Below are 23,492 nucleotides of genomic sequence, written 5' to 3' on the forward strand. Positions count from 1 at the left end.
TGATGTTACGATCAATGCTAACCTTCTTTCCGTCCTGCATCACTTGAAAGTGGTAAGCATGCACCATTGATGCAGCCACCAAGGCTAAAGGCAACATGAGTAACTTAGTAGAACCTGTCCTCCTTGAAGGATATAAGGTGAACATCAACAAAAGCAAAACGAGGGTAATGGAATGTAGGCGGATAAAATCAGGTCAAACTGAGGGAATTAGATTAGAAAATGAGACACTTAATGTATCGAATGAGTTTTCTGTTTGGGGAGCAAAGTGACTGATGATGGTCGAAGTAGAGAGGATATAAAATGTATACTGGCTATGGCAAGCAAAGAGTTTCTGAAGAAAAGAAATTTGTTAACATCAAGTATAGATTTAAGTGTAAGGAAGTGTTTTCTGAAAGTATTTGTACGGAGTGTAACCATGTATGGAAGTGAAACATGGAAGATAAGCAGTGTACACAAGAAGAGATTCGAAGCTTTCGAAGTGTGGTGCTACAGAAGAATGCTTAAGATTAGACGAGTAGATCACGTAACTCATGAAGGTACTGAATAGAATTGGGGAGAAGAGGAATTTGTGGAACAAGTTGACTAGAAGAAGGGATCGGTTGGTAGGTCACGTTCTGAGGCGTCATGGGATCACCAATTTAGTACTGGAGGGAAGCGTGGAGTGTAAAAATCGTAGAGGGAGACTAATAGATGAGTACACTAAGCAGATTCAGAAGGATGTAAGATGCAGTAGCTATTCGGAGATGAAGAGGCTTGCACAGGATAGAGTACCATGGAGAGCTGTATAAAACCACTTTCTTGACTGAAGACCACAGCAACAACTTCCTCGGAATAGTGAAGCAACTTAAATTACTTAACAAAACCAAGTCTTCCGGTCCAAACTGTATACCAATTAGGTTCCTTTCAAAATATGCTGATTCAATAACTCCACACTTAACAATGATATACAACCGCTCGATCGACGGAAGATCCGTACCCAAAGACTGGAAAGTTACACAGGTAACATCAGTATACAAGAAAGGTAGTAGGAGTAGACCACTAAATTACAGGCCCATATCATTAACGCCGATATAAAACAGGATTTTGGAAGGTATATTGTTTTTGAGCAACATTCTTAGGAAAGAGAACCAGGTCTTTACTCACACGAAGTGCTGAGTGCTACTGACAAGGGATTTCAATTTCATTCCATATTTCTAGATTTCCATAAGGCTTGTGACAGAGCACCACGCAAGTTGCTTGTTGCAAAATTGCGCGCTTACGGAATATCGTCTCTGTTTTGTGACTGGATCCGTGATTTCCTGTCAGAGAGGTCACAATTCGTAGTGACTGACGGGAGGTCATTGAGTAAAACAGAAGTGATTTCCTGCGTTCCCCAAGGTACTGTTATATGCCCTGTGCTGTTCCTTGTCTATGTAAACTTTTTAGGAGACAATGTGAGCAGAAGTCTTGTTTGCAGATGATGATGGCATTCATTGTCTAGTGAAGCCATCATAATATCAAAACAAATTGCAAAACTATTTAGAAAAGATATCTGTATGGTGAGAAATTTGGAAATTGACGCTAAGTTACGAATAGTGTGAGGTCACCCCCGCGAGTGCTAAAAGAAATCCGTTTAAACTTCGGTCACACGGTAAATCAATCATATCTAAAGGTCGTAAATTCTGCTAAATACCTAGGAATTACGATTACGAAGAACTTAAATTGGAAATGATATGTATAAAATGTTGTGGGGAAATGGTTCATGGTGTGGGTTCCTGTAGTCATGTCCTAGTTCATGAACCACGGGCAACGTATGAGTGGCCAAGTAAGTGGTCCCGACAGTCGGGATACCAGTTACTTTGGAATAAGGCTGGGCATCTCGGACATATTCTGAGTCGTGGTCACCTTTGTGCTCATACGGCAAAGACTACCAAATCCACCGGTTAGTCCCTCAGCCGTTAGGGGTAAAACCCAATGGGACTCGGGGCAAGTAAGGCTAGCAACCTGCTTCCCTGGTACTTTAAATATGATGCTGGCAACAATCAGAGCAAAATGCCTCGGACCTTTGGAGGTGACGGAGCCCCACCTCTAACTGACAAACCAGGAACTCCTAAGATACGACTTGGCAAACAAATGGTAATGAGATGGGGAGCTATTAATATCAATGGGGGCTACTCTTGGAAGAAGGTAGAGCTGGCAGAGGCTGCAAGTAAGATGGGGCTGGACGTTTTAGCTGTTAGTGACATTCGGGTGAGGGGTGAGAAAGAAGAAGAAGTGGGAGAATACAAGGTCTACTTGTCAGGAGTCGAAGCAGGAATAGCACAATGGGGTGTAGGGCTTTACATCAGGAAAGAAATGGAACCCAGCGTAGTTGCAATAAGGTATGTAAACGAACGACTGATGTGGATAGATTTGACAGTGTCTAGCAAGAAAATTAGGATTGTGTCAGTATATTCGCATTGTGAAGGGACTGATCAAGATAAGATGGATAGTTTTTATGAGGCACTCAGTGATGTAGTTGTTAGAGTAAAGGACAAGGACAGTGTTCTGCTCATGGGTGATTTTAACGCCAGGATTGGAAATCGAACAGAAGGGTATGAAAAGGTTATGGGTAAATTTGGAGAGGATATGGAGGCCAACAGGAACGGGCAGCAACTCTTGGATTTCTGTGCCAGTATGGGCTTAGTAATCACAAACTCCTTTTTTAAACATAAGAGCATTCACAGGTATACTTGGGAAAGCAGGGGAACCAGATCTGTCATTGACTATATAATAACAGATCAGGAATTCAGGAAAGCTGTTAGGGACACACGTGTATTTAGGGGATTCTTTGATGACACTGATCATTATTTTATCTGCAGTGAAATTGGGATTGCGAGGCCGAAAGTGCAGGAGGTCAGGTCCATATGTAGGTGGATAAGAGTGGAGAAACTTCAGGATAAGGAAATCAGGCACAAGTACATAACAGCGATCTCAGAAAGGTACCAGTTAGTTGAATGTAGTCAATTACGGTCATTGGAAAAGGAATGGACAAGGTACAGGGACACAGTACTAGAAGTGGCTAAAGAATGTCTTGGAACAGTAGTGTGTAAAAGTAGGAGGGAGCAAACAGCTTGGTGGAATGACACAGTCAAGGCAGCCTGTAAAAGGAAAAAGAAGGCGTATAAAAAATGGCTACATACTAGAACTCAGGTAGACAGAGAAAGTTATGTTGAAGAAAGAAACAAAGCCAAACAGATAATTGCAGCATCCAAGAAGAAATCTTGGGAAGACTTTGGAAACAGGTTGGAGACATTGGGTCAAGCTGCTGGAAAACCATTCTGGAGTGTAATTAGCAGTCTTCGAAAGGGAGGTAAGAAGGAAATGACAAGTATTTTGGACAGGTCAGGAAAACTGCTGGTGAATCCTGTGGATGTCTTGGGCAGATGGAGGGAATATTTTGAAGAGTTGCTCAATGTAGGTGAAAATACGATCAGTAATGTTTCAGATTTCGAGGTAGAATGGGATAGGAATGATGATGGAAATAGGATCACGTTTGAGGAAGTGGAGAAAATGGTCAATAGATTGCAGTGCAATAAAGCAGCTGGGGTGGATGAAATTAAGTCGGAACTCATCAAGTACAGTGGAATGTCAGGTCTTAAATGGCTACACAGGATAATTGAAATGGCCTGGGAGTCGGGACAGGTTCCATCAGACTGGACAAAAGCAGTAATCACACCAATCTTTAAACATGGAAACAGAAAAGATTGTAACAACTACAGAGGTATCTCTTTAATCAGCGTTGTGGGTAAAACCTTCTCAGGTATTGTTGAAAGGAAAGTGCGAGTATTAGTTGAGGAGCAATTGGATGAAAATCAGTGTGGGTTTAGGCCTCTTAGAGGTTGTCAGGACCAGATCTTTAGCTTACAACAAATAATGGAGAAGTGTTATGAGTGGAACAGGGAATTGTATCTATGCTTTATAGATCTAGAAAAGGCATATGACCGGGTTCCTAGGAGGAAGTTATTGTCTGTTCTACGAGAATATGGAATAGGAGGCAAACTTTTGCAAGCAATTAAAGGTCTTTACATGGATAGTCAGGCAGCAGTTAGAGTTGACGGTAAACTGAGTTCATGGTTCAGAGTAGTTTCAGGGGTAAGACAAGGCTGCAACCTGTCTCCACTGTTGTTCATATTATTTATGGATCATATGTTGAAAACAATAGACTGGCTGGGTGAGATTAAGATATGTGAACACAAAATAAGCAGTCTTGCATATGCGGATGACTTAGTTGTGATGGCAGATTCGATTGAAAGTTTGCAGAGTAATATTTCAGAGCTAGATCAGAAATGTAAGGACTATGGTATGAAGATTAGCATCTCCAAAACGAAAGTAATGTCAGTGGGAAAGAAATATAAGTGCCAAATAGGAGGAACAAAGTTAGAACAGGTGGACGGTTTCAAGTACTTAGGATGCATATTCTCAAAGGATGGCAACATAGTGAAAGAACTGGAAGCGAGGTGTAGCAAGGCTAATGCAGTGAGCACTCAGCTACGATCTACTCTCTTCTGCAAGAAGGAAGTCAGTACCAAGACTAAGTTATCTGTGCACCGTTCAATCTTTCGACCAACTTTGTTGTATGGGAGCGAAAGCTGGGTGGATTCAGGTTACCTTATCAATAAGGTTGAGGTTACGGATATGAAAGTAGCTAGGATGATTGCAGGTACTAGTAGATGGGAACAATGGCAGGAGGGTGTCCACAATGAGGAAATCAAAGAAAAACTGGGAATGAACTCTATAGATGTAGCAGTCAGGGCGAACAGGCTTAGATGGTGGGGTCATGTTACACGCATGGGAGAAGCAAGGTTACCCAAGAGACTCATGGGTTCAGCAGTAGAGGGTAGGAGGAGTCGGGGCAGACCAAGGAGAAGGTACCTGGATTCGGTTGAGAATGATTTTGAAGTAATAGGTTTAACGTCAGAAGAGGCACCAATGTTAGCACCGAATAGGGGATCATGGAGGAATTTTATAAGGGGGGCTATGCTTCAGACTGAACGCTGAAAGGCATAATCAGTCTTAAATGATGATGATGATGATGATGATGATGATGATCGACAAAGTTCAAAGAAAAGCACCACACTTCGTATGTCACTGACATTGTACAGCGTTTAGTGTGGACATCATTAAAACGAAGGCGTTCAGCAAGAGCTTTTCACGAAATTTCAATCACCAACTCTCTCCTCCGAATGCGAAAATAGTTTGTTGACGCCGATCTACATGGGGAGAAATGATCATCATAATAAAATCTGGAAAATCAGAGCTCACTCGGAAAGATATACGTGTCCGTTTTTCTGCGCGCTGTTCGCGAGTGGAATAATGGAGAAATATTTTAAAGGTGGTTCGATGAACCATCTGCCAGGCACTTATTGGTGATTTGCAGAGTATTCATCTAGATGTAGATATAGATGTAGAAGTTAGTTAACGTGCATCAGTATTTCATAGCGCGTGTTTAATATTCGCAGCCAGCTGGTTGCACCCATCACGCACTTTGGCAAAAGTGTCTGTGTTCGTTGTTGCTTTACCAGGGGGCTTTCTTCATATCACTAAAATTTTTCCCGCTCGCTGGCTATATCTGTGATATAGTTTCATTTTATACTTTAATGAATCCACCCACTAGTGGCATGGATATAGTCCGTATCTGCAATGCCTAGTCCACTTATTAACTGGTTATATCCTTGGTTCAGAGGGTAAGCCATTTTTGTTTGTTGTCTTACGGCACTAAACCTAATTGTTATAATGACTGTCAGTTTCCTTTTGCAGTTTGATGGACTCCTTCATTAATACATCTATCTGATGTGTGGTACAACCCCTTTCGTTTAATAACACGTTGCCCATTTCATGACACTGCTTCTCTTGAAGTTGCACAGTCTTATGGGAAGCTATCCCGCACTATAGGTCATCGGAGACTGGATATGCAGCATCCTAGGTGTACACCTCACTCTATGCAACACAGTCTGCTCCCCTCAACCACCCCTTCGCCACTCTGCGTTACTCTACATGCTTACATGGGTGTCCGAAGGACGAGAAAGCAATGATTATCTGCGGCTCCACTAAACTTTAAATTTATCATTGCCGACCGCAACGACAAATACTGCAGATTTGGGGATCACTACGTATATCATGGGTTTTCTTAGTTGCTACTCTATTCATAAGAAATTACGGTGATTCCTTGGTGCAGCTGTGGTTTCAGTTCTGACCCGCGGTCAACATGGATACGAACTTTTACACAACTATGCCGAAATACTGTCTTCAGTCGTTTCTGTCACTTCCTCACACACCCCTTACCGAGATGTAGAAAGGAGCACAGTTTCCATCAATAATTTACAATTCACAAACGTGGTAATTTCGCTTAAGCGCTCCCCTCCCGATGATGTACAACGAAATCAAACAGTAGTTTATCATTTGCTGATTCTGAATTCAGTTTCACAAGACAGAGCTATTGTAGTACACTCAGAACAGCTCAAACATTCTATATTGTACGAGTACGAGCATACATCTGCACTTAATACCAAAAACATCAGTGGAAAGATGAAATAAGATTTTCTTCGCTGGAAGAAGAAAGAAATTAAATTTAAAAGTAGAAAAAGGTTTTCTCCATGACTGGGACCTTCTCCAAGTTTACGGATACAATACTACCTCACGTTTAGTTACAATGGTGAGAATTCTACCCTCCAGTTGGCATGATGCACAACAATGTTACACGTTGGGGAGAGACCGACCGCGGTAACGCAGTGGCTAGCACACTGGACTCACATTAGGGAGGACGATGGTTCAAACCCGCGTCCGGCCATCCTGACTGAGGTTTTCCTTGATTTCCATAAATCGCTTGAGCCAAACGCCGGGTTCATTTGAAAGGGAACGGCCCACTTTCCTTCCCATTCTTCCCGAATCCGATGGGACCGATGACCTCCCTGTTTGGTACCCTCCTCAAATCAATCAACAACAACCAACAACAAGTTGAGTAGACAAGGATTAGCTTTTGCAGCCGTTGGCTGCTAAAAGTAGATTCCACCGGCCTTTGAGGATGGATTTGGGAAGAATCCTACGTTCATCTTGTCATATGCTGTCCCTGGGCTAAATTCTACTTAAAAAGGCCATATCTTCCAAAACATATTTTGTTTGTCTTCAGCATAGATAGCATTAAAGTGGAATAAGTCTATTTAATAGCTTATTTCTTGTTTCTTTACTTCGAAGATTATTACTGTGGCATTTTTCTTGACATCCAGCACTACTTTAATACGTTGTTATTAGGTCACTTTCTTACCAGTTTTTTCGGCAGAAGTTTTGCCATTGATTTTAAACTAACGTTTTAAAGAGATTGAGACTTGAAAATTTCAACACAGCTCAAAACTGGATGACGGAGCAGTACTAACTCGCTTTCGTATCTGGCTTATGGCGGAGTGTACTCGGTCATTTCTAGCGTTTCCTGGTAAGATGGAGGCTTGAAACTTTCAGCGTACCTCAGAATTGGATTACGATTCACTATTAACTTCTTTTACTATCTGATGTGTGGCGGAGAGTACTTTGTTTATCACTATCATTTCCCATTAAGTAAGAGATTTGAGTCTTTGGACATAGCTCATAAGGGAACCTCCCCATCGCACCCCCCTCAGATTCAGTTATAAGTTGGCACAGTGGATAGGCCTTGAAAAACTGAACACAGATCAATCGAGAAAATAGGAAGAAGTTGTGTGGAACTATGAAAAAAAAAATAAGCAAAATATATAAACTGAGTAGTCCATGCGCAGGATAGGCAACATCAAGGATTATGTGAGCTCAGGAGCGCCGTGGTCCCGTGGTTAGCGTGAGCACCTGCGGAACGAGAGGTCTTTGGTTCAAGTCTACCCTCGAGTGAAAAGTTTAATTTTTTGTTTTCAGACAATTATCAAAGTTCAGGCACTCACACATAATAAACTTCGCTCTCCAAAATTCCAGGACATGTTCAGATTTGCTTGGACATATGCAGGATTTTACTGTCTACACACGGAAAAATTTGAAAACGTTAAAAACATATGTTTTGACAGAGCACAGGGAAAACTGTGCGAGTGTGAAACTTGCATTCATTTGTTGCAGTTTATGTGACACTCTCTTATGTGTTCATCACTTTTTTGGGAGTGATTATCACATCCACAAGAAAACCTAAATCGGGCAAGATAGAAGAATCTTTTTACCCATTCGCCAAGTGTACAAGTTAGGTGGGTCGACAACATATTCCTGTCATGTGAAGCACATGCCGTCACCAGTGTTGTATAGAATATATCAGACGTGTTTTCCTGTGGAGGAATCGGTTGACCTATGACCTTTCGATCAAATGTTTTCGGTTCCCATTGGAGAGGAACGTCCTTTCGTCTACTTATCGCACGGTTTTGCGGTGCGGTCGCAAAACACAGACACTAAACTTATTACAGTGAACAGAGACGTCAAGGAACGAACGGACAGATCATAACTTTGCGAAAATAAAGAAATTAAAATTTTCACTCGAGGGAAAACTTGAAGCAAGGACCTCTCGATCCCCAGGTGCTAACGCTAACCACGGGACCACGGCGCTCCTGAGCTGAGACTATCCTTGCTGTTGCCTATCTTGCGCATGGACTACTCAGTTTGTATATTTTGCTTATTTTTTTCATAGTTCCACACAACTTCTTCCTGTTTTCTCTATTGATCTGTGTTCAGTTTTTCAAGGCCTATTCACTGTGCCAACTTATAACTAAATCTGGGGGGGGGGGGGGGGTGCGATGGGGAGGTTCCCTTGTCAGTACTCGATCACAATGCAGTATTAACCAGCTTGCGAGTACTTTGCGTACCACTACTGTTTTCCCCTTTTCCTGTTATATTTGTGAATGTTCCGTGGCAAGATCGGATGCTGGTAAGTTCCCGTGCGAGCTCGATTCTCTTAATTTTTACATTAGAGGTCGTTTCATGAGGTAACTGTAGTGGGAAGCAGTGTATTGGTTGCCTCAGGCAAAAAGAAACTGAAATAATCCTGACATTTACCACATGTCTGTGTTGCAATCCCTTCCAGATGCTTCAAGTCGACTGAAAAATTTTTGCACTCAATTCTAATATGTAGAAAATAACTATTTAAACGAAAACTTTTTTGTATAGCGCGTTTTTAAAACGGACTAAAAGGTATAAAATAACTTCTCCTCATTCCTAACCCCATATGGACAGTCTTGATAATTTGTGCTTCTGGAGTTCTAATAGCTATGAAAATACTTTTAGAAATTAGAACGGAAAACGTGGAGCGTATGAAATACACAGTTTATGCATGAATAGTTCACCCTCTTACTGTTATTAGCTGCATGTGCCCCAGTTTTCTCGTTTTAATTTCTAAATGTATTTTCATACCTGTTACAAATTCACAAGCACAAATTTTGAGGACAGTATGGGGTTAGGAATCTGTATTCGGCTAGGAGATATTATTTTTCACTTTTTAGTCCGTTTGAGAAAGTGTTATATTGCAAAGGTTTTTATTTAAGTAATTATGTTCAATCATTCTCACTATTATTCCCATTTCGCATTTTTAATTTTCATTTAACCTATCATTAAAGGCGTCTGAATAAATTATTTTTCATAATATTAGCCAGCTTTATTTTCTACATTGTTGGGTAGCCTGGACTTGAACACTTGGGGATGAATTTCACATTGTTGTATCAAAAGTATGGCACCTATGTCGGCATTAATAGCACACTACGCATATATGCTTCTCTTTTTTGGTTATCTGCCTTAGAAGTACTAAGAGGACTCTTAATGTTATGAGATAAAATGAATTTTTTGTACTTTTTGTCAAATTTAGTTCATGGGGTACTGCGCGTTTTGAAACTCACTGAATCAGCTGAGCCAAAACTGACAAGTTTTGAATCTTACCCTCCTCTTGGAAAGTTTCTGCGGACTCGCACGTGTGTTAAGGGCCTTCTTTTGCTTTGATAAGCGTCGTAAAACAAACAGTCGCCTTCTTTCCGCACCTGTGACCACACGTGTGCCGAGAGGTCTGCTCTCAATATGGAGCATATGGCACATGCGCAGAAGGACAAGGCGCTGCCTTGTCCTGAACTAAATGTATTCCGCGGCTACACTGTTTGAATTTCAGATGGCGCGCCGAATGCTTTCCCTGGGGACCGCGCGTGCCGTTGCCAACTTCGCAGGCCGCGCCAGCTTTGTGCAGCTCCTACGCTGTCAACCTCTGCCGTCTCTAGACTATTGTGACGGAGATTTTTCACCCCTGCTGTTAACAAAGATCGATTATACTAAATGTTTTGCCTTATTTATTGTTTATCATTTTAATTTTAATTAATTTATGTGTTTACTGATTTTGTTTATAAAAATGGAAAAAATGGACGGTGCATGTGAGTGTTTGTAGCGTTCTGTTTCTAAGAAAAAGTTTGTGGCTACTCTCACCCTAGATATAATGCAACGACAGTCACTGAAGTTTTCACTATAGCTGATTATGTATGTAACTATAATTACCATTACCGACCATTATAACAGTTCTCAAATTTCCGGAAGTAAATCATCACTTCTTTTCTGATCCACCTGAAGATGACGCAGATGCCGTAGCTCAGGTTGTGGAAAGTTCATTTCTTGCTTATTTCTTTCTATGCCAAAATTTAGTACCTCTTTGAAAATTTTGCAACCAAGTTTCTTGCTTGACACGATTAACCAATCATTTTCTAACAAAATTCTATTTGTAGATCCGAAGTCCTACATGTCATACGACTGTTTGATAGCTATCGTGCAAACATTCGTTCATTGTACTTTTCACACGTGGATTCAGTGTTCAGGTTTACATTTTCACTTTTACCGACAACGTCGAGATTCCTGATTTTTCACTCGTACAGATATTATTGGCAAGACTTAGCTTTCCAGATGCTGTATAATAAGCTCTATGGTAACGTGCAACGAAAAGCAGGACACACCGTACAATCACGCATTAAACTAACAAGAAGAGAACAGGTAAGTGAGTAACACAGTAAACCTTGTCCCGTGTGTCGGCTCACTCACAGAAGAGGGAGGTAGACTCTCTTACTGGTTGCCAGCGTTCACTTGTCGAGAACATTTGCCAGCCGCTGCGAAACTTTTGAAACAGTTAAATGTACGTATAGCTTTCCCTATCGTAGATTGTACTGGTATCGGTCATACTGTCAACCACCATGCAAAAATTGAAATAAACCGGATTTACGTCCTTGGAATGAATTTTTGGCAAATTTTAAGGTTCTCCAACATCGTAAAGAAGCTATTTTGCGGAACAAAACGTTCAGGTGTATGCATTCTCCAACGTTACCACTGAAAATTGGCAGTGAATGTATGTAATCCTCTATTTAAAAGTATACTGTTGTAATTTTGTGCAATAGTAATGCAACTTTGGTGTATTTATTTAAATTCTCTCTCTCTGTTCTTCTCTTTCGTCTGCCCATCTCCCTCTCTCCCCTTTCCTTGTCCATCTCCCCCTCTTTCCTTTCCCTGTCAATATCCTCGCCTCTCTCTGTCCCCCTACTCCTTCTCCCTCTCTGTTTGATCTCCTCATGCTCCCCTCTCTCTCTCTACCTCTTTACGTTATCACCCCCCCCCCCCCCCCAAAGGATATTTCTTACCACCACAGTATATCTTCCTAGGTCATGACGAATACGTCTGCCAAATTTGGTTGAAATTGTTCCAGAGGTTTAGGATGAGCTTCCTAACTATGGCTATGCCGTGTACGCACGTTACAAACAACATCTATGTAACATATTTCACACTTATTTGTACAAATATTTCTCTGTGCATCTCCAGCAAATTTCTCCCTGCAGTTTTATGACGTCGAATCACCTGAACAATTTGTCGTATAATTATATAATTTTGCAGGTATATCAAACGCTGTATGTGGCTGCAGCCTGCGAAATGTGTTATAGATAGTCACTAATAAAAAAGCAATACGTCATAATGTCATGTGTGATGCTGCAGTTTTCCTGCATGACAACAAAAAGCTGTGCACGACAAACTTTTTTCTTTCATCATTTTGTGGCGTCTTCGGCGAGAAAAATTCCTTAAGGGTTTGAAATTATTGTAAAGTATGTTGCAGGTCTCCAAGTGCTAAATAACTGAAATATTCTAGTGCCGTGGTCTACATTGATTTTTCACGTACACAGTGACTCATATGATACATATACTACTGGCCATTAAAATTGCTACACCAAGAATAAATGAAAATGATAAACGGGTATTCATTGGACAAATATATTATACTAGACATGTGAATACATTTTCACGCAATTTGGGTGCATAGATCCTGAGAAATCAGTACCCAGAACAACCACCTCTGGCCGTAATAACGGACTTGATACGCCTGGGCATTGAGTCAAACAGAGCTTCGATGGCATGTACAGGTACAGCTGCCTATGCAGCTTAAACACGATACCACAGTTCATTAAGAGTAGTGACTGGTCTATTGTGACGAGCCAGTTGCTCGGCCACCATTGACCAGACGTTTTCAGTTGGTGAGAGATCTGGAGAATGTGCTGGCCAGGGCAGCAGTCGAACATTTTCTGTATCCAGAAAGGCGTGTACAGGACCTGCAACATGCGATCGTGCATTATCCTGCTGAAATGTAGGGTTTCGCAGGGATCGAATGAAGGGTAGAGCCACGGGTCGTAACACATCTGAAATGTAACGTCCAGTGTTCAGAGTGCCGTCAATGCGAAAAAGAGGTGACCGAGACGTGTAACCAATGGCACCCCATACCATCACGCCGGGTGATACGCCAGTACGGCGATGACGAATACACGCTTCCAATGTGCGTTCACTGCGATGTCGCCAAACACGTATAGGACCATCGTGATGCAGTAAACAAAACCTGAATTCATCCAAAAAAATGACGTTTTGGCATTCGTGCACCCAGGTTCGTCGTTGAGTAACCATCGCAGGCGCTCCTGTCTGTGATGCAGCGTCAAGGGTAACCTTAGCCATGGTCTCCGGGCTGATAGTTCATGCTGCTGCAAACGTCGCCGAACTGTTCGTGCAGATGGTTGTTGTCTTGCAAACGTCCCCGTCTCTTGACTCAGGGATCGAGACGTGGCTGCACGATCCGTTACAGTCATGCTGATAAGATGCCTGTCAACTCGACTGCTAGTGATACGAGGCCGTTGGGATCCAGCACGGTGTTCCGTATTACCCTCCTGAACCCACCGATTCCACATTCTTCTAACAGTCATTGGATCTCGACTAACGCGACCAGCAATGTCGCGATACGATAAACCGCAGTCGCGATAGGCTACAATGCGACCTTTATCAAAGTCGGAAACGTGATGGTACCCATTTCTCCTCCTTACACGAGGCATCACAACAACATTTCAGCAGGCAACGCTGCTTGTGTATAAGAAATCGGTTGGAAACTTTCCTCATGTCAGCACGTTGTAGGTGTCGCCACCGGCGCCAACCTTGTGTGAATGTTCTGAAAAGCTAATAGTTTGCATATCACAGCATCTTCTTGCTGTCGGTTAAATTTCGCGTCTGTAACACGTCATCTTCGTGGTGTAGCTATTTTAATGACCAGTAGTGTATGTTGTCCTCACTCCCACAGTGATTCTGTGTAGACAGAACATGATACTTGTATCAAGTTTGGTTAACATCGGTCCGTTGGTTGAAGAGGAGATGCGAACCATACACACTTTTATACATACGCTCGTACGTCCATTTTTATAATTTGTATGGATATAAGATAATAGCTTTCAACGTACTGTTCTGAACATATGCAACTCATTTCAAATATGTAAGGTGGAACTGTCTTAACAAGAATATATACGCCACATGGGATGACCCCCTGCGGCTTGTCTCCAGTAGTTCTGCAAACGGCTCTCAGTGAAAGGTCAGGACGCAGTGCTACAGGACAGACTGAAATTGAGAAAGCGGTGGGGGTACCGATTGGATTAATGGAAGGCTCCCGGATAACTGGCGGCAGGAAGCCCCCGCCGACTGCTGACATTTCCAGAGACTCCCGGCTCGCCGTCAAGTGCCGTCACTCCGACGCTCAGTCCACGAAATGTCACACACATTGCTGCTGAAGGCGCCAAGCGTTGCTGTGGCTCCATTAAAGCTCCGCCATAAATGTGGCAAGCTCAATTCAGTGCAGTGCAGTCTCAATGAAGTAATGCGGATGTTACAGTTTTAAACGTGGTTGTTACTCACCACCGTACAACATAGGGCTACACAGCCAGCCTAGTGCACAGCTCGTGGTCTAGTGGCTATCGTTGCTGCCTTTGGATCTCGGGGTCCCGCGTTTGATTCCCGGTCAGGTTGGGGATTTTTGTCTGCCCGGGGACTGGGCGTTTGTGTTGTCCTCGTGATCTCATCATCATTAGGGAAGTACCGAGATTGGAAACGGATAGATTATAACTTGTACGGTCGTTGATGACTACAATGTTGAGCGCCCCACAAACCAACAAAATCATCGTCATCACAGCCAGCATACCAGTTATGTGAAACTGGTTGGCTGTGTAGTCCTATGTTGATAATGCGGATGTGTGCAACTGTTAACATGACCACTTGCACATAAGTGTGGAGACTCTTATACCCTTCGTTTGCTCCACTGTCTGTTCATTCAATGAGATCACTCATATTTATCTCATACAACTAACATAAGAGCATTGTGGAAATACTGGTACTTAACAAAGCAAAACTCTCTGGAGATTCCTTTACCGATAACTTAGTTTCATCTCACTGATGAACCGTATTCAGATCTAAAATACAGAAAATTGCATATAATAGGTGAACAACGCAAAACACATTTATTATTTAAACCTCTTTTATGATACATACTGTTGTTGTTGTGGTCTTCAGTCCAAAGACTGCTACTCTGCTACTCTGTCCTGTGCAAACCTCTTCATCTCCGAGTAACTAACTACTGCAACCTTTATCCTTCTGAAGCTGCTTACTGTATTCATCTTTTGGTCTCCCTCTACGGTTTTTACCCCACTCGCTTCCCTCCAGTACTAAGTTGGTGATACCTTGATGCCTCATAATGCTGTTATTTACCGTCTAGTGAAGTCATAAGGGGATCAAAACCAGCTGCAAAATGAATCAGACAAGATATCATTATTGTGCGAAAGGTGGCAATCGACCGTAAATAATGAAAAGTGTGAGCTCATGTACATGACTACAAAAAGGATTCCTTAATTTTCGGTTACATGATAAATCACACAAATCTGGCAGTGAGATCTATACACGAAATTTCTCTCTCCAATGTTCACCCACGAATGCCAAAATATATTGTTGACATCAATTGCATAGGGAAAAATGATCGTTTTAATAAAGTAAAAGAAAGCAGAGCTCGCAAGGAAACATTTAAGTGTTCGTTTTCCTACGCACCGTTGGAGAACTGCAGAGTATTCACGTGGATTAGATGTAAATGTGCTAATAGCATACCAATACCTTGCATTGCGCCGGAATACTGTTTCCCGAAGAACACATAAAAATTATAATACAAAGTAGAATCCAACACTCAAATTTAAAGTTGAGTACTTATCTAACTTATCTTTTTTTACGCTAATTAAGTCAAAAAACACTGTGTAAGTTTAGGCTTCCTATGTTTAGCTCATCTCGTAATTCCTAAATTTATGAAGTGTTCGTAAGGTTGAAAAAATGAACCATAGAAATCTAGGGCACACCTGATCAACCCCAACACAGAGGTACGACAAACAAAGCGGACTGCCACGTGTGACGGCTGGGAGACGAAGCTCAGCGGGATATACTATCCCTCGCGTACATACAGATGGCGGGTTATAAGAGAGTAGCAGCAGTGGAAGAAAATGTCTGTTCCCCTACTGCAGATTTATTGTACATCGATTATTCGAAATTGGCACCTGAATGGAGCCGCATGATACATTAGAAACGCTTATCGGATCACTGAATGCGGTCTCGCCAATGGTGAAAAGTGAGGGTCGTCATGCTGGCAAGCAGAATATGTACCTTAATGACAGGTAGCTCTCACCATGGTACACGTCGCCTCATCAGGTTTGGTCGTCTTAAAGCCACCAGGCGGTGAAGCACCAAGCTGGCCACTCCACTAACAACTCATCTTCGTGCATTCAACGATATACGCTTGGACACGTTTCCTTAATATGTTATTCATTTCAGCTCAACAAAGCTCCATCGTCTGGTCAATAAATACAGTAAAGGGACTTTCGTCATATATGTACAAGAATGTAGTAATTCAAATAATTTGTAACTACTATGAAAACTGTTGATGCATTAATTCAGATACAGTAGAACAGTTCAAGATTCCAAATGCACCATGTGATGACCAGTGTGTTAAAAATTAAACAAAAGACGAAAGCTATGAATTAGATACTATTACGCCTTATATTTATTGCATTTAAATCTGTTGGCCTTGTGAAATAAATGTATTGCTAAGAGATAGCGGCTTGTGCATTGTATTACTATTAGTTAGCTATACATAGACAGTTTGACTTACCACATTTGTCTACAAATATAAGACAAATATGTATCTACTCTGTTTAGGAACATAAATATGGTGTAGTGTAGTGCCGAAATCGGTAGTAAATTATGCAAAGCCCTCCTTTAAATACAGCGTAAGAATTTAGTGACATTAAAAAAAACAAAATTAAAAAAAAAAAACAGTATGAAGTATTTGAACGGAAACTCCACACTTGCAAATTGTTGAGATAAACCATGTTGAACAGTTTCATTCCGTTAAATGTATGGAATGTAACATCGTCTAATTTCAAATGAAAATAACAGTGTCATAGCATCTCGGAAAATACCACCTATAAAACTATTAATTCATTCAAAAAATTATACGACCAAAACGGATTCGATAACGCAGAGAATATTTAAGACGACCTGGACATTATGAGGGGTCAAAAATGAAAACTGTATTTTTATTTAATAAATTTCTGTGGTTTTTCGTGATATTAAAAATATATGTTTTGTGTAAGTTACCTCTTCACTTTCGTGTTTAAATGCACTTATAAAGCAGATGCGGCGCGTTTTTTTAATGTCTGGCTGAGACACTACTGTCAAACAAAAAACCTTGTCTAAAATGCCTCGTTATTTAATTTTGGCGCAGATTTTTCCGTAGCAACTTATTTATGTTGTATCCTTGAAGAACACTACGACAGAAAGAAAACTAAAGAATACGAAGAGGACTCTCAGACTCAACAGAATCATGGAGCTGGAATGTGCGAACTTTGGTATCATTATCTCATCTACTATTAAAGCTACAGAAACAAAAGGCTGCATAAATAATATAATGCTAGGCTGCAGAACGAAGCGCGTTTATTGACGATGTAATAAATATTTTAAGCTGAAGCATGTCATATGTCTTAAACTGCTAGGAGAAAAAATTACTTCAAAAAACCTTTTTTAAAAATACACAAAACAACAAATTGTTGAATATTCCTAATTTACTGTTTCAACAAATTAGTAGTTAAAAGCATGAAATTTGTTTTGACCATTTATGTTGAATGAATGAAGTGGAGTGTACCTAAAATAAAAATTACACGTACTTCAGTGCGTAAGTTAAAAATTAATGTTCATTCCCCTATGTATTCCAAAGCTTTTATTTTTTTGCATTCAGGTCAAAATACACTAATAATGTGGGTAAAGTTTCATTCCAATCTGTGTTAACGTTTTTGTGCAGTTCTAATTCAGAAAATACAGACCATGACATCTAGAACCTCTTAAAGAACTAACAGAAAAAGGGACAACGAACTGTCAGATTACCGTTCATTGAACCAGAATAAGCACATGACACAATGCCAGTAGATAAGCATGCGGAATGACTGTGACTTAATACCTTGCACTAAGCAATGAGTGATTCATGTTGTGGGTGTGCAGCTCAGTAAAAGTAGATTATGTGCAATCACATAATTTCCAAATTAACAAAGTTCTTCGACGAGATTGTTCACTTGCTCCTGTATACTCTGGAAGAAGTATTAAAAACAGGAAGAAGTAATTTTATGCAAATGGGAATGTTAGTGGAAAATCAAACTATATTCTATTCTCCAGTGGCATGATGATAGCTACAAATGAGAGTGACGAATCTAAGTATATGTTGCAGTGGAGTTTAAAAGTATATGCAAAGAACTCTGAGGGATATGATGATGGTTAGTGACGAACAGCATAATTTAGATGCTGGGTATTTGATTGTTGAACGTTCTCCTTTGAAATATCCAGGACTAAACTACACTTGGCAACTGAAAGTGTAGAAGATATTAAAACGAATGTTGGATGAAGGAAACTTTATATTCGACAACTTAAATCAGTGCTTCAGAGTAATAATATCACACATCAAATTGATTGTGTACAAAAATAATATGTTTACATGAGTGACAAATTTGAGATAGAATAGAGGAAAAGATCAACTGCTACTCACGGACGGGAATTATTACGGGAGTGAAGCGCTTGAATCTCAGAGTTATATCACAATAGAAGAGAAGATTTTAGGAAAAATAAAAATCTAAACAGAAGGAAATGTCGTGAACATCACCAAAATCAAGAGTTTGCTGTGGTATGGCCATTCAGAACGAAAGAGTAAACCACCATATGTTTGAAGAATCGATCACCAGTGTACAACACAGCTTCAAACTCCTAATTGCATTACAAAAGGGGGAATGTGTAAAAATTTGACGTTAATAATGTAATAGATAAAAATTTAGAAAGTGGTTTGATAGTATGCTTAAAGTTTGTTGGAAGTCGTTAAATGGTCTCATTACGAAACACTGGATGAACATAGTGTGGGTGATTTCCACTTAATTTTAAGCAAAAGCAAGTTTTTCAAGCATCTCAGTGTTTATGATGCCATATCTCCTGAACTACTTATCACGTACTACAAGTTAGCATGTGCAGTCAGTGGTATACCGGGTGGTTATAATTAAACTTTCCCTATTTAACTCTATATAAGATGGAAATTAATTACCATACGAGCACCAAACTTGATAGCATTAATTTCAGTGACATGAGGAAGAGAAAAAATGCAGAATCAATTCAGTTGAAACACTTTTAATATGCTGCTACTGTACATCAAATGGCTCTGAGCACTATGGGACTTAACTTCTGAGGTCATCAGTCCCCTAGTACTTAGAACTACTTAAACCTAACTAACTTAAGGATATCACACACATCCATGTCCGAGGCAGGATTCGAACCTGCGACCGTAGCGAACGCGCGGTTCCAGACTGTAGCTCCTAGAACCGCTCGACCACCCCGGCTGGCAGTTGGAACTAGCTAGTGACGCTGTGACACATGGAAGTCATGCTATGAAGTTTGGTACTAGTACAGTAATTATTTTCTGTGTTTCAAGATGTTAAATAGCACTCCCTTCTTAAAGGTACAAGTGGTTCATCGGGACCATCCGAGCACCGTGTCATCCTCAGCTGAGGATGCGGAGAGGACGGGCGTGTGGTCAGCACACTGCTTTCCCGGTCGTTACGATGTCTGTGACTGGAGCCTCTACTGTTCAGTCGAGTAGCTCCTCATCACGAGGCTGAGTGCACCCTCAAAATCGGCAACAGCGCATGGCGGCTCGGATGGTCACTCATCCAGCTGCCGGCCATACCTGACAGCGCTTTACTTCGGTGATCTGACGGGAACCGGTGTATCCACTGCGGCAAGGCCGTTCCAAGGTGTTAAATAAGGAAAGTTTCATTGTAACCACCCTGTATGTGGGTACTGTCTGCCAACTGTGTTCCAAATAAGGTCTCTAGTAAAGAAGCAATACATTAAAACATTATGTCTGACGCTCAGGCTGCAATGAGCATGGAAAATGTAGCAAGCTGTTAAATTTTTTCCATTCATCACGTTGTGGAGGGCGTCAGTCAGAAGAAGTTTCTTACATGCTTGAAATTGTGCGTAAAGATTGTTGGAAGTCGAATGGTGATCTCATTCTCAAATACCATCAGATACACGCCCTCAGGATAAACGCACAGTTTCTAACTGCAATACTTGTCTTATTGTGCTAAATTCTTAACGTAAGATTATACCTCTCAAAGAGTGGGTTACGACATCATTTAGTTTTTTTTTTTAATTTAGTCAATAATTATGCGAAATAGTGAAAATCAAATTTTCGTTGTCACAACTGGCACAAAATTCCGGTATAATCGCCTGCTTCAGTAGTGTAGATGGGTGACAACGGATGCGAAAAGAAGGTATGAAGGAGGATTCCAGAGGACGATGGAAAAGGAATTCAACTACCAACATATGAAAGACACATTTTAAGGAATATCTCATATGCGAATATGGATCACCGTACACTATGCAGGTTAAGAAGAGAGAAATGGTAGTAACTGGAACCAAATCACAAATAAATAAATCACTACTACTGCTGCACATCGAATATTTGTACCAAGAGATCAATAACGATCGTACCTAAGTATCAAGTGGCCGGTTTACACGAATTGTAATAATGTGAATAGTAGTGAAATTAAGTTAGCGTCCTTAATATACACGACGATGCAGAAGAAACGTTAAATCGAGCTCCTCTATGATCTGGCATATGTAATTATCACGTTATACAAAACCTTATGCCCTCCCCCACATACGCAAACAATATTTCCTTCCTTAAGGTTAGGGTACCTGTCTGATTGGGTCCTTTCTATGAAATAGCGATCCACGCTTCCCCAATTGATTTGGCTGGTGTTCACGTTCCAAGTGTCCCATAACTGTCAATATTCCAACGGAATTTCGCATTGGTATCCTGATTAGAAACCTTGTTCCATTGTTAATAGATAAACTAGGACGACACGCCGTAAATTTTCAATGTCAATAAACTTCACCAACAGCCGTGTATATTAAGAGATTTTATTTTATTCTGAACGCAACCAGTTTCGGAATTTCATTTTGCCATCTTCAGGCCCCATACAATGTTATCCAAATAAACGAACTTGTTGTATAGAGTCATAAATCACTGGATATCGTGAATTCCAATCGTTATACAGTTGTTTCATACGAAGACGTGACAGCCGAAAAATTTGATGTGCATTTAGATGTCTGAAATGAAAAATAACGGATTAATTATTATAATAAATTAATAAATATGGTTCGTATTTTATGTAATCTGTATTGTAACTCGTTTAATTGATAGTACAGCTGGAATTCACAAACTAACTTGCACTATTGTTCGCTTATATATGTTGCAGAATATCAAGCGTATTCCTTTCTTATTCAGAGTACACTTTGTAGCTTGTAGACTAGACTTTTCATACAATATTTTCTTTTTTACACGATAAATAAAATACTACCTTAAAATTGGCAGTAATTCTCTTGTTTACAAACAAAATTTTAAAACTGGAATAATACATTAAAGAATAATTATTTAGAACCTTTAAGTAGTCGAAAGAGATCCAAATTGTGAGGGCACTGTTATGCAGAAGTAAAAAAACATAAGAGATCAGGCTACGAGAAACACCTAAATAACAGAGTTAGGAACAGCCTGTCTTATAGTTTACAATTAACTCACGAACAGTAGCATTGATTCAAACAAAGAACAACTAACATTAATGCTTCTCAGCTTATGAGTGTTAAACTAAATGTAATTGAGCATCTCACGATCCTCTACACGATTACACAGTCACAAGGAAAAATGGTGGGCCAATGTGACACAGTAATGTTGCTCACTGTCCCTAAATGATGTTTTGAGAGTCTGTCGACTTCTGTCTCGCTTTTCTGCAAGGAGACTACGTTGATTAATAGGGGGCAACACTGGAAGCAGCGGACTACCGCTGACGCCAGAGCGCCCTGCCGGAGGGCGCGACAATTAACAGTCTGGCGCGACGATGACGTCAGTCGATTGTTTGCGAGTGCCGCCGCCACTACTGCAGTCTGCAAGGCGAGAGAAAAAATACGACCACCGCGGGCGACTCGACCCGCCTCTCGAGGCGGAAAGCGCTGTGGTTGGTCAAGTGGTGAAAGGGGGGGGGGGAGAAGGGGGACGCTTGGAAGGGAATACGGCGTATTTCTTTGGAACCGACAAGCTACATAAAGCTGGAAGCGGGAATCTGAGCTCAGTGGGCTCGGGTGAGGGGCGTACTTGCCATCCAGAGTGGAGGCTATCTTGTTTGAATGCACCGTCCTTGTTAACTTGAGTGCTGCGTGCAATCTTGGCTCTGCAGTGTTGCAGCACATTGCTGGTCTCTGTACAGTGCAATCTCGCTGCATTCCCGTGTGTTATGCAAAGTCACAGTCCCTGCAAATGGTTATACCTGAAGAAATACTTTCTTCTATCGACACATTCCTTATTCGTGCTCTATGTCTACCGCTTTGGCGAAAGGATATGCACAGTATGATACCTTAATAAGGATTAAATAGCTGCAGAGCTGGCAACATTTGAATCGTCATACCAGCAGTATTTTTTTTTTTGTGAAGTATGAATGGGAAATGGTAGGGTGGGGGGACTAGAAAAATTGCTGACTAAAATGGAAGAAAGTTGGCTTGACCTACTGGCTGAGCTCACACTAGCTGTTCTAAGAAAGAAATAGGAAAATATCTTAATAAAGCAATAGAGGATTTCTTTGGCTTCAAAGACCTCTTTTAACATGGATATAATGCAGTGGCCCTTTCATATTGCAGAAATGTAATAGACAACACGAATAATAGCAGAAATTCAACATCCCTAAGTATAGTGGTATTTCTGGAAATGAAGAAATGGCAAACAACTTGTCAGTACGTCAGCTGAGCTGAATGCGCCAGACACGTCATGTTCCTGTGAGCACTGTACAGGACTTTTCTTACTGATTTGTTGTAGTGCAGAAGATGACAGAGGTTGTAATATAATAACGAGTCCACTGTTCCGAAATTGCTTCACCACACATGATAGTTATATGACTAGTATAGCTATGTATTTTCTGATCAATTCTGCAGTTAAATGCATTACTGAATCTGTTGATACCACTGACTTCAAATGTAAATGCTTGTGTGCGTTACCTACATGCGGAGTGGGTTGCCTACACACAGGGGCAATGATGTCAGAATCTAAGAAGGCAGCAACCGACATCCTCTTATCAGGGGCATTCATCATCATATGACAAGCAATGCTCCCTCTCCTCGCACCCTCACTTCCCTTCCTCTGACCCCTCCCCTCTCAAGTGCTTAACACTGTAATAGTAAAATGAAACAGTCAGTCACAAACAAACTGAACTTATGCAGCAACTTCAGAAGTATTTATCAAAAAAACTACATAAAGGTGCATCTTGTACTATTTACACACCTCTAATGTGTCAGTGAAACACGCACACGCACGCACACACGCACACACACACACACACACACACACACAAACACACACACACACACACACACACACACACACAGACAGACAGACAGACACACACACACACACACACACACACACACACACACACACACACAGGAAGAGAGCTGAGACAGGATGAATCACTCTCTCACTATTCTCTATATTCAAAGGTACAACTTAATGTTGATTTTACACCCAAGAAATCTTTCTTGTGAGACTATATGAATTTATCAGC

The sequence above is a fragment of the Schistocerca piceifrons genome, chromosome 6 (assembly GCF_021461385.2).
Source record: "Schistocerca piceifrons isolate TAMUIC-IGC-003096 chromosome 6, iqSchPice1.1, whole genome shotgun sequence".
NCBI lineage: Eukaryota > Metazoa > Arthropoda > Insecta > Orthoptera > Acrididae > Schistocerca > Schistocerca piceifrons.